Raw genomic sequence first — 13,859 nt, 5'->3', positions numbered from 1 at the left:
CTCAGCCAGACTGAGTCTCGTCTGGCTTACACTTGATTCAGACTGGGCGCATTACACCCACGTACTTTTTGAAGGAAACTTTAGATTGAGCTGATAACATTTTAGTAAATTATTTCGGGTTGCTGAGGAATCACACAAAAAGTAGACGTTTTGGTATTTAATGTTTACAATTTTGCTTTTAATTTTATAATAATTCGAATTTAAATCACACCAGGAAATTCCGTTAATTAAATCTATATTTTCTAAGGAGTTTTTCTTTGATTTATAGACAGCACTGACTTAAAATGTTTATAATGTTCATCCTATTTTTATTTGAGCATATCTATTATTATCTACTATTATATTACATTTGTAGCATAGCTCTAGCGCACAAAAAACATTGCGATATCGATAAGTGATTTGGATTCCTCATAATATTGCCTGTGATATGTATATCAAAACAATAAATATTATTATTTATTACATATATTAGTAAGGATTAGATAATATCTTAAATAAAGATATCTAGATAGAATTGGCGATAGCTCGACCTAATATTAACGATATAATTTTCCTGTTTAAATGAGTAACGATCCAAAAGAAATCTTATTCAACGTACGCTAATCTATTACTAAGAAAATCTATCTGCGTAAACATGGAGTACCTAAAATATACACATAGTAAATACACTCAATATATTATATAAGTGGCCTCCGCGTGGAATACTAAATTAATATTTATTCTACCAACTATTATATATTTATATTACGTTTCTTATGTTCATATGAACGTGAAATATACATAATTTATTAAGTATTAAGCAATTATAATTTTTATCAAATATACGTAAAACTTGAAATGGCGTATAAGTAGTACCTAGTTAATAATGCAAATGTGTTAATTTTCTATATTATTAATTAAAATAGCAATTAATAATATTTCGCGTGATAAAAAATGCAGAATTGGAAACTAAATCAAGGCAGTTTAAAGTTAATTTCTAAAATTTATGATATTATAAAATCGGCGGTATTGTATTGTTGATAATAATATAAGGTACCTATTCGATAAAAGGAAAATCGATAAAAACATAACGCAGAAATTCTGTTGAACATTTTCAATTTAAATGTTTCTCTAATATTCTAATTCAGTCTATGGTTACGATGTTGCTAATGTAAAAAAAATTATGATCTAATTTAATATAACAATTTCAAATTGAAATTAAGGAATTCGTAATAAAATCAACTCCGTGATATTATAATTATCGTATACAATAGTAATTTGTACGGCACATCAAACGATACATGGGAAAATAAAAAAAGCTGAAACGAAGCCTCTCAGGCGGGCTTATGCCGTGGGTTGAGTTTTCGCTGGGTCAACGACCTTTCGTTTCGTCCTCAAATAAGCCGTAGTTTCATGAATCGCTTTGCCGAAACTAATTTATTGAAAGATTATGTGATGGACGTTCAATTAAGTTTTTAATTATCTGGAATGTTCTGTGGCTTGGATCTGAAGAAAATGCTTAGGAAAATGCCTCGAATAATTGTATGTACCTACATCCTTAATAACATCAATATAGTTCCCTGATAACTATAAATAGAACAAAATGATTAGGTACATATAGGTAAACCAGAATCTGATGGCAATTAGGGAAATCAAAATTTTGAGTGTGCAACCCTAGGGAAAATGGACTGAACGATCTTGATACTTATATTTTTTATTTTGTCCTCAACATCATTAGTCACATTACATAAGTGGACAATACTGTACTTATTAATGAGATATCCACTAATATTATGTAGGTACATACTTACATGTATAATATACATATTAGTTTTATATGTAGGTATATTAGAAATATTATTATTTACACATACCTATATTTGTTTAAATCATTATCATTATCATTATGCCATGTCAAAATATGGATATAATGATACTGCAGATCAAAACTAGATTGCTTATAATTTTTTATAAAATAAAACAAAAATAAAATAAAACTATGTTTATTTTCGTAAGTATTAACAGATACACACATTATAAAGTTGACTTGGACAGCTTAGACTTGACTGATAGCCGCATTGGAAACTCCTGTAATAAGTTTTCATAAAATTATATTGTAATCAACAAAAAATATTATAGTTTCCTACTTATAATATTTTTAATTAAAAGTATCAAAACGGGTAAGTCAAATTTACCAATAAAATCTTCAAAATTGAAAATTGTTATGTTTCTGACCCTTCTTCATCGAATGTTTTTCTATACACATTGTAAACAACACCTCTTGCTTGTGATCGCAGCCGCTTTTTCGACATGTTCGAAGATTTTTTAGACAAAATCCTAAAAATTATTCATCAACTGCGAAGAAGACAAATAATTTGACAACCAATTTGATAGTTGTCAAATAAAGTTGCCACATGAAAATCTTTTATTTTATAAATATAAATATGCCATCAGATTCTGGTAGACCTATAGTAAAGTAGGTATAATATCTATCTAAAATGACATACAATTTTATATCTCTGTTATTTATCGATATTACATTTTTGTTGCGGTTAAGTTTTGCAAGTTAGAAGTTTAGTTTGAATACAATAATTTATAGCATACAGATTGAAAACGTCACGTTTATTATTTATTCAACTGATAAAAATCATAAATTGATAAAACTCGATGCTGAATGCCGAACTCTACAGTCATGACAAAAATTATGTTTCAAATACAATTGGCATGTTCTTATATTCTTTTACACATAAATCCAATAGGTAACCATTTAAAAACAGTTTTTTATTGAAAATGAATCTTGTTATTGGTTTTTGATATGGAAATATATTGCTGTTTTGTGTGATGTGAAGTAGTACAATGTACATATAAATATTTCAGTGAAAATGGGTCATTTTGTTCGATGAGATCTCATTTTATCGAAACTTATTTTTGAAAACATGTTTTTAACACATTATTTAATGCTTATCTAGATATATTTTATCTATTTAACTCAAAAAGCTCATTCGCAGCACGCTGCACGACGAACAACATGAAAATTACTACAACATTGTAAAAATAACATTGATATTATTTTTTTCCTAATAATTCTTTGTAACGCACATTACTAGAATGTTCTAATCGTATTTACGCATCTACTCACCGGAAAAAATTCAGCATAAAGCATGCTTGACGGTACTTGCGAGCAATTTCATATGACTGAGTGATGTTACAGTGTAACGTAGGAATTAGCTAGTGCAAGCTTCTGAAGGACACTCCTAGAGTCCTAGCGTAAAGACTTTAGGAGTGTACAAAGGTACACAATTTATACTACTACACTCGATGTGGAAAAATGGATTATTATGATTAAAATAGCATTTACTTAGGGACTAGATACTAAAAATGTTTTAAATACATTAATTATTACAATGACATACTGTATTTGAGAGGGTTTGTCGATACAGTCAATATAGGTCGTAAAAAGGTTATTTTCTAACGTTTAATAAACGAGCCACTATTTAATATAAATATTGAAAAAATGTTATTGATGTAGGAATTTAATTAGTGTTTACAACGATTTGTTGCCGTTGTACAACTACCGGATATCTTTTACTATTTTTGTTATATCTATTCTAAAATTAAACAATAATATCACACCCGCTATCGCTAATCTTTTTCGATCGTCTATGCCTATTATTATGTAGATTATAATTTCTAATTCGCAAAATAATCCTAATTTATTTTTGTAGTTTTGTTAGGGTCAACGGTTTAAACTTTAAAATGCGTAAAACACTGTGTCCTTGATGCATTCAGGTGTTTTAATAAGAAAATACTCAAAACTTATTAAAAATTAATATTATTCTATATGTATTAATTACAGTGATAAATTATATAATAAAGATTAAAATACTCGTTTTGATTTATCTTTTATTGATGAAGTCTAGTTTTAGATCATCCTAAACTACCTAACCTTGGAACAAAAATATCACTATACATATTGTTCATTTGGAATTCATTACACGTACGAAAATACCCCGAGATAATTATTACATCGCTAACTCATAAAATCACCTTTTTAATTGCGTCTTTACTTTTGGTTTTTACAGTGACAGCTGACAGATGTCGTTGACTCTTGGCGTGTTCCCAGTAACATTGATCTGTGAAAATATTTATATGGGTTTTTAAGTAAAAACTCAAGCCCGGATTAGTGCAATGAAAAAAATGTATAACATTAATTATAAGGTGAAAGATTTTTAAAACATAAAGCGTTTGAAATATATGTACATACTTACCAATATCCATATTTGTTTATTAAATAGTTATATACTTACATAAGATTTTTTCCAATTATTTTTCCTTATTTATAAGTGTGGTAATTGGACGTAATTTTTTTTTGTTAAAAAAATAATATTTAAAAATATATTTTCAGTTCATTGTGTGATTAGTTCACTTCTTCACTAGTATCATCCAATTGTGTCTATGCACATAAATGCATAATTATTCATTAATATTACGAAGATTATGCATATCATCATCATAGATACAATAAATATTCTAATAACAGAGGCCACTTCAATTTTCCTTTTTGTAACCGTGACTTATTGTAACTTCATCACTAAAACCTGTATCTTTGTGTACCTGTAAACTCAGACTTGTTCGAACTAAAATGCAACACGTCCATCGGTGCCTTCGTTGTTACGCTCTTGTTAATTCCACGAACACAAAGAGTAATGTATAATGATAATCTATTAATCACACTGGAAACAAAAGGATGAGACGAAACGTATTAAAAACAATTACCGGTCCGTTAAGGTTTTACGTACGAAGTTTATTTGGCCATCGACCTATGTTATGTCCTAAAAATTGCCCTATCGTAATTAGTATGAACAGGATACGAGCATTTCCAATTTAGGCGCCTTTTATGGCGTGGGCGAACAAAAAACAGTATATTGTCCTCTATAAGCTTTGAATACTAATGGCATGTAAATATTAACGTTTTTTGATTGAATTTCAACAAATACAGCTATTCTTTAAATTGATATTTCCATTGTTTTACAATAAGCAAAGTTCGATAGCACAAAAAGTAATACTAATCTTAAAATTTTTTCGATAAATTTTGGCATAAAAATTTAACTCAATAGTTACAAAAACAGCATGTTATGAATGTTTAGTTATTTGAAAAAGTAGCCGGTTAGCCAAGCTTGTGATTTTAAACAAATTATCCATTTTATCTGACGAGTCGATAAGGACTACAAACATAGATAACATGGATTCTCAGAAGTAGAAAGGAATCCAACAATGTCATATTACATCAAGATTTTATACGAAGCCGGCCTTTTATGTTTTCTGTAAGAATGGGCAGGGTTTCTTTGTCTCTTAATGTCTTATTGAATCAGGTAACACTCATTCTTACGTAATATGGATTTGAAAATTTAAAAATGGATTTATTTTAAACATTTATTCAATTGTTTTTTTGTTTTTGAAAATTTTTGGGATTAATGACAATAAAAAAAAAAATAGTTTACCAGTTAAATAATTTGGGCAACAGTACTACAAAATTAAGGTACCTACCAATTAACTATTAATCAATAGAAAAGTATTTTACTTTCTTCATTCAATTACAAAATACTATACGTTATCGGAGTTATTGTTATTGCGTGTCACGTGTAAACTACTAAAATTAACACGTGACTCTACATATAGAGTTAAATTAATTTTAACTGATTTTTCTTTCCTTATTCAACTAGTAAAAACATTTGTTCGATGATCGATCCAGCTACTTACTAACTTCGAGAAGTACAAAAGAAGTTCTTATCGATTAAAATAAAAGCCAATTAGCGTGAAAACAAATACTAGCAACCTTTCGTAAGTTTCAGTGGAGCGAGTTAGTAAATCATTAACACATTTGAAAACGAATCGAGCTAACAGACGTAAAAAGTTGATGGGACTGTCACTTTTTTTTTCAATAATCAAGGACTGGCCGACTCAGAGCGGCGCGGCGGCTTATCGGTGCCGACCTCTCGGCTATTTTCGGAAGCGCTCGGTTGAGTCGTTCGCGCTACTATCTTTGTTCCCGCTACTTCTTCAAATCCAATATCAACAAATTGTTTTGTAATCTACTTCGTGAAGATTGTACCGTTTTGTGAAATTTAAATGCAATTGATGGATTTACATGTTTGTAAAAAGTATGATATGTGTTTTCCTTAACGTATCGGATAGGTGAATTAAATGAACGCAATTGGAAATAGTGAATATGAAGCAGCTACTCGAAATATTTTTATTGTTATAATAATTAGCAACGTTAATTCTTTGACTCACGACGGTAGCTAATAGGAGTAGAGAAACATAAAGGGGCAGATTATTACAATATACATCAAATAACGCGTGGAACTTGAAAATATTAATATGCTGATATAGATGATCGTGTAATCTATTCATTGTTGAAAAACAAACCAAGATCAGTGCGTATTGTTTGTCTTGCGGAAATTTCCAAACAAAACACACTGACACGCCTGTAAAACAAGTTTCAAGAGAATAATTTAAATATTTTATTGGCATGAATTCTGTACTGCAACAGCACTTGAAACTTGAAATGGTTTACATTTACTTTATAATTAAATTTCGTATCACCAAATCGTTTAGGTTCAAATTCATACGTTTGCCCATTTATCTGTGTTTGTAACGCTCACTATTATTTGAAATAAAACGTAACCCTTATCAATATACGTCATAAGCGATGACTATTAAATTCGGTGATAAAAGATAAGCCAAGAAAAATATCGCCCGAGTTCTGATGTTCAACCTATGGCGCTATCGGTCGTTGTCACTTGTTTACGGAGGTTTTCAACAAAAACTTTGCAATAATGATGTCATCTGAAATAAAAAATTCAGGTACCTAATTGTTTTTCCTTATGAAAATGACGATTTAAATTACCTTTAAAAATGAAAACAAAAGGTCATATAATTCACCTACCTTTTTAGTTGGTAGAGCATAATATTAATTATTTATCTATACACTTTTTTATCTAATTTCTACTCTATTTTACGAAAGCTTTCCATTTAAAGTGAAAGGGAAAATAGACGAAAGCATCGCCCTAAAATCCAAATAAAAATTCTCACATCCCTACAATTAAAATGTATTTATACGCAATAGAATTTTGAGACCGAAACCATCATCTCTATTAAAAGCATCGATTTAACGAGTGGAATGAGACTACAGAGTAAATATGGGTCGGCTTGGTTCGCGTGTAAACTCGCTCTGAGCGGACGTACGCGTTTCAAAGCAGGTAATGAATAACAATATGTGCCACGCAACTCATCACTCAGTAATTAAATTATTATATCATCCATATCATTCGCAAACTTATAATTAAACATAGTGTTCGATAGAAGAAGACTTTCCATTTTAAATTGGGTATTATATGCGCTCTACTTTTTGCAGGCTCGAGTTTAATCGCAATTACGTAATAGCCAAGAATGCAATAGACAATAGTGCCTAAACAGAGATTACAGAAACGTTTCGATCGCGGCCTGTGCGAGTGTCGCTCATGGCACGGGGCACGGGCGCAAGCCGCACGGGCCACGGAAGTCGGGGAACGGTGTTTCGGCCTTGCGGAGCGGCCGCGCGCCGAAGGTGAAAGTCTTGGCGCGCAATTATTAAACCTCGACCCAACATCCTCTTTTATTCGGGTTAAACAGTGACCGCACACGTCTCGGCTCTTAATAAAAAATACACAAGTTTTACACACCGAAGAAACTTTAGAATATATCTTCCAGCGGGCATCATTAACTAATGCGCGTTCAATAGAAAGTTGTGTTACGTGTTCGCTTAACATCACCCGCATTTTTCTAATGGATCTATTGTTTATTAATTATTCACCAACTTGTTCTCGGTAATATTTTACCTGGTTTACCCTGTGTGAACCAAACAGTGAAGTCATTCAGAAGTAGTCGAAATAATAACAGTAATCTGTATAGTTTATTATAGCTCCAAGCAATGTAGTACACCTTCACGCATGATTGAATATGGCAATTCGAGGGTCGGGCAGCTGCTTGTCAATGTTTGGCTCCCATTCAAATTAAACTCTATTGTTATACGCAACACTGATAAAATTACGCAGGCGAATCTTTTAGCACCATTACAGCATCTTGAAGCAGTTTTCCTTTAAAACACTTAGTAGATTGTTAATACATATTGATATTTGAGAGGCAATTACCATAAGCTCTACAAAAGTACTCCACGAACATAATGTGTATACGTATAACATTAAAAGAATGAGATTTAATAAACAGGTAGAAACTTTCTGTTTTTAATGTAGAGCACGTATCACAGTTACGCATGTATGACCGAACAAAGATAATTATAGAGTTGTGTACATTAATCGTGTAGAGCTGTAGACCATTTAATAACTTGTGCAGCACGCGAAATGGCCGGGTTAAAAGGTTAAATGATGAATCAAACACAGTACAAATAAAAATTATCAAAAAGGCGGATTACAGTAAGGATAATGAGGTATCCTTTGCTAGGAAGGGTCGTGGTGAGCGAGCAGTGCGCGCCCTCTTTATCACAAGTTCGTACGGCACTCGGCAGTGACGCGACGCGGCTCAGCTCAGTTTGGCGCGAGAGCCCAACGCAGAAGCACGTGTCGCTTCCCTTCAGTTATGTATCGGCTGTTTGTACAAGTGCTAAGTTGATCGTTTTATGTGATACAGCTTGTTGAGGTTGGCATTATGTTTGAACTAAGCGCTCCATTTTTGAATAGTTAACTGAACTGTGAAATTTGTTTACCATAATTTGACTTTTGTGTTTTGCACTTGGAATACGACAGGTAATTATTAAAATTAATTATGTGATTAATTGTTTTGTTTTATTTACTTTTTTGCGCATAGAAATATTTCAAGTTGAACCGCACCTGGCTTAACTATTTTCAGCTGACATTCGTAAATATTAAAATTCATAAAATTTTGGTTTAGCTAACCGTTTGGTAAATTACTTTCTCTGAGCACGAATAGTTATGACGTATTAACATTGTAAATAAGCAAGATAAGTATCAGCGCACAATAAACGGCAATATATTTATTTTTAACGTTTAATTTCAAGGAACGCAATTGTTTTTGTTATTTATTGCGACTTTTAATTAAATTTTTAAGAATATTAATTTAGCAGTCCTGTTTTTTTATATTCATTATTAAATAAGTATATGAATTAAATAGTTGTATTATTAATATATAACACTATTAAATATTAATGGCACTTATATTCTCAAATCACTAGTGTCAATTGTACCTGACTGGCCCTTTTGTCGTGATGGTGCTATCTCGCTCACTCTTAGAAACATAGAAAAAGGTAGAGTGTGTTCTCATTTCAAAATTCAGAATACGTTCACTGCGTCAACATCGTTTTTGCATTTCTTTATTAAATTTAGTTATATTAATTCCATCTATGTACTTATGTAGCTATATATTATTTTTACTTTTACTTTTGATATAGGTAATGCAATAATGTAGAGCCCATGTTAATTAAATGACTTAATAACATATTTTTTATATAATAAACCTATATCATGATGCATGTTAGTTGCTCGGAAATTAATAAATATTCTAAGGAATTTATGTGTATTATTACCACTCTACAAAAAAGGAACAAAATAAAACTTCTCGTAGATTATTATATAATTATTGAAAACACTAAACTTGAAAAAAAAAAGAAAGTAAGTAGGTAAGTAACGTAATTATCGTTATGAAAAAGTTTTATTACATAAATCTAAAATTATCATCCTTAAATGAACTTGTTAGTAACAAGAAAATGGCGGCCGATAGAGTCATATAAAATATAGAGTTATCAACTTAAAATAATATCAATTACCATTATTAGCATAAGTTATGATTTATTATACCTACTTATTTAGATAAAAGATTATGTCAATTTAATAAACTCGCTTTTGTATAAAACCAACTAATAAAATAGTAATCCAATTTACACACTCAAGTAAATGACTACGTTCATATTTATTTAGCCGGTTTTCCTCTCTTTTACCAATCTCAGTAACTCCAATCCTCTACCATTACGCATACAAATGATTCTAGTGTAATTTTTCTCATTTCTGAAAATTATAGTTAATAATAAGTTTGGCTTATCGCCAAGGGTTGTTTCTGTATTAGGAAAATAACCTTATGATATTTAGAAATAAAAAGCTTTGCGTACCTAATAATATAAAAACCTTCTTGTGAGTAAAAGAATGCCGTAACGAAGTTAATAAAGCCAGAAAAAAATATTCTACTATATACTAATCAATTTTAATTAAAAACCTAGTTACTTAACTTGAACAAAAAATGAACATTCAACTGTTACTTCCAACGTTTCAAAAACAAACTACGACTATTATTTATGTTACTAAATCATACATAAGTATCATCTGAGAATGTGATACAATTTATTACGATTTAAGTAAGGTCGATTTTTCAACAATAAATTAAGTAACATATACAGTCGATACAACGACTGCGACGGCATTATATTTCTGATTTATTCGTCTTGCAACCATTCCATTGTCTGTTGGAAAGCACTCACTTTGTTCATATCCCATAATACACCGGCAACGTACATCGCGCATTGTATGGTAATTCTGATTAGGCTTCGTGATAAATTACATGCTACATATTAGGCTTTTATAGCCGCTGTGGACAGTTATATTTTATAACGGAATGTCGTCCTGTTTAAAAGCAAACGAGAAAAAGATGTGGATAAAAAGACACTTAAATCTGTTACATTTTGCAGAACTGTTTCTCTATTCCAGGATTCGAGTTGGCTCTATGAAATTATGCTGGTTAATTTTTGAACAGTTGCAGACGTAATGACTGTGCTCAGTTATTTTACCACTTTTTTTCCTTATTGAATAAATTTTATCTTTACATATAGTAAAATTTACGGAACATAGCACAAACATTTTATTCTCAGTCAAGGCGCTACATTGTCCTCTAGATTCCGGTTTGTCCATTATTGTTGTTAAACTATTACCCTTCACATCTATTTCATTTCCTCATTGAACTCATCCTTTATTATCTGTATCAAGATATACTGGTTTGTTAATCATGATGATTTAATTAATTGTCAATTTACGTTCTTTTGCCAGCGTGACGTTAGATGCACGTGCATGATCTATTTGTGCTCCTACTGTCTTAATATAGTTTAAATTGTATAATCTGCATTGATCGTCCACTTACGGTTATTGTTCGATATCAATGTAGGTATTACACAACGCGTATTATCACAGCTTGTGATAAAGTACTTCAAATTGGCCTTGGAGGTATTGTTTTCGTTTTCATAGTAATTCTATCTGGCCGTGTAAATAAAGGACAGATGTATCTTAATTATAAACTAGTTACTAGATAATAGTTGGTATATTTAAATAACATTGGTCCTTCCTTTTAAATATTTATCAAAATATCTGTGTTTTTTGGACAATTGAGAAAAATTTGCAAGGTTATAAAACTAAAGGATAAAGCCGAGCTTTTCTGAAGGTTGCTTGCGATACATTAAATAATGTTCCACTTTATTTTTTTACCGTTTACCTTCATTCCTAGATCAATCATTTGCGCGACTCTTTAGCGGGAATGTGCTAACAGGGACCCATAATATGAGGCTTCATAAGGTTCAACCGCAAAGAAATAGCACCTAGAGAAAGTTTAATAATTCAAATTAATAGTGCATAGATGACGTCACTCGTGTTACGCATCGCTTCAACATTGCATGTGAGGTTGTGCAATGAAATCATAACGCTATATTTTATTAATAATTACTTAGATTTATTTATGGAAATGAGAGTATCACTGGTATTCGTATTGTCTGGGTGTTGGCGGAACGTATGTACACAAAAACATGTAGGTAGGTATATCTACGTCTTTGTTATTTCAAACTCGTTACTGGTTGGTCAAATTATGTTTTTGTTTAAATTTTCTTTATTCGTTTTCTTTATAACTCTTGTCGGAAAGGTGTAGAATTCTTGTTGAATTTTTTTATCCAGAAATTGTAGTCATGAGAAATTCATAAACTCGAGTAGTGAATGAAGAGTAAAAGATAATATCATTGTAGGAAGTTAGTGATTTGACATTAACAAGCTCATAAATTGGTTGAAAACAATGACGGCAACAAAAACACAGTCATCATTAATTATTGGGAAAAACTAAATGTTATCCAACGAAAATCAACATAATTTTAATTAAATTATTTTAATGAAAAATGTCTAATTAACGATTGTTTTAAATACAATGAAGTACGATTTATTGGGTCTTTCAAATTACTCCGGAAGTTTCGCCGAAAACCGATAAAGAATACATTGCTTCAACAAAATTCGGTTGCGAGGGTCGTCGGGTCGTTGTACCTCAAACCAGACTTATATTAACCACAGATTATATTTCAAATGATATCCTTGTATGTTATGTGGATCAAAGTGGGTTTGGTACGTACCTAGTTAATAGTAAAATGGTCAAGCTGGTAGCTGTGACTTAAATATTTTAGATTTTTAAGTTCTGGAATCAATGGTAAAGCATAAATTTAGTAATAAAATATATTCTTGTTATAAATACGTATCTGTGTATATTAATTTTGCTTTTAATTCAAAGACACGCCTACGTGTACTTCGACATAGGCACACTTAACTTTGGTTTGATGCTAATTTTAACTAATGAATTAATAATAATTGAAATCTTATAAAATACGCTTCTAGCAATTTCATTTCTCGAACTTAGTTATTGCTCTTTGATGTTAGTCGCAGAATGTGTTATAAAATTAATAAGTAATACCTTTGTTTAGGAGTAATTAACGCTTTTATTGGAAACAAATTTACTATAAAACAATTATGTGTATGTTAGTTTTCATTTGCTTTTTCAATTGTTAATTATGTTTTAGATTTTTTAAACGTCTAGATTTTATTTATTTATTTATTTATTTATTTATTTATATTTATAAATACTTACAGCTTCTAAATAGAGATTTTTATTAACTTGTTCCTTTTAAATTGTATTTTATTATTCGTTTACTTAAATCAGGATAAGCGCGTAAGATAATATCAGAATAGCTTTTACGTAAGCTCCATGATTGCGTCGTAACGCTAGTGATGTGTTATCATACTTGCATGATGTAATTTGCGATCCTGTAGGTAGTACAGAAGGACAAACTAATTGAAATTGTTTACTCTCAACTCATAAGAGCAGTTTCAAAGGAACGTTTCAGTGGATTCTAGGTGAATTCATTGTTCTGCGCGTTTATTAGATGTGTATCGGATGTGAAATTGATTGCACGTTTTTAAAGAGATAAAGGTAAAGCTATATTTGAATTCAATTATGTGGAACTTTGTGGCTGAAGTTGCGACTGAATTAGTGCAGGAATAACTGAGTACAACGATGTTAATAAAATGAAAGTTGTTAAAACACACTTACATAAAGGTCGCGTAAACATTCTTAAACTATTTGTAAATAAGAAGTAGATTTTTAAACATTTACATAAGATACTTATAATTATGTATCTCTTATATTTTATTTTCGTTTGTTTTTAATAAAATAAAAATGATATTAACTAATTAAAAATTCTACACCCGGAACTTACCGTTACGCCAACACGACCATTCGCTTCTGTTAAAAAACGAATCCATAGTGCATAGACTATAGAGGACTCACTCATACATTATTTATATATATTATTGTCTATGGGTTTCATGTGAGTTGCTCGTGCGAGACAGAGAAAAGAAAGTGCAGGTAGTGGTAGCTCGAGTCAAGCAAGATTTATTAGATCGTAACATGGGGTCGCCTGCTTGCCCGTCTGTCGCTTTACTCTAAAAAACTAAAACACGCCTCATGCCTCAAATATGCTAAGAATACCTCCAACCATACTTTTGTTCATTGTCATA

The 13,859-nt window shown here is 30.8% G+C and overlaps 1 protein-coding gene across 2 annotated transcripts in view; it reads left to right on the top strand.

Annotated features, from left to right (window-relative positions):
* LOC149486965 (uncharacterized) overlaps positions 1-13,859 on the top strand; it is a 216,898-nt gene that overhangs the window by 41,622 nt on the left and 161,417 nt on the right. The window contains exon 1 of one of the 2 annotated variants that reach the window (XM_089697068.1): positions 8,548-8,783. The exons of the other annotated variant lie outside the window; for it this stretch is intronic. The gene's annotated coding sequence lies outside the window, so the exon portion shown is untranslated. Of the gene's footprint in view, positions 1-8,547; positions 8,784-13,859 lie in introns of those variants that run through there. 2 annotated transcript variants of the gene reach the window in all.

The sequence above is a fragment of the Colias philodice genome, chromosome 7 (assembly GCF_061535455.1).
Source record: "Colias philodice isolate Cphi_HAF_F1 chromosome 7, ilColPhil1 Martin Lab GWU primary, whole genome shotgun sequence".
NCBI lineage: Eukaryota > Metazoa > Arthropoda > Insecta > Lepidoptera > Pieridae > Colias > Colias philodice.
This window is presented reverse-complemented; position numbering and strand designations above follow the sequence as displayed.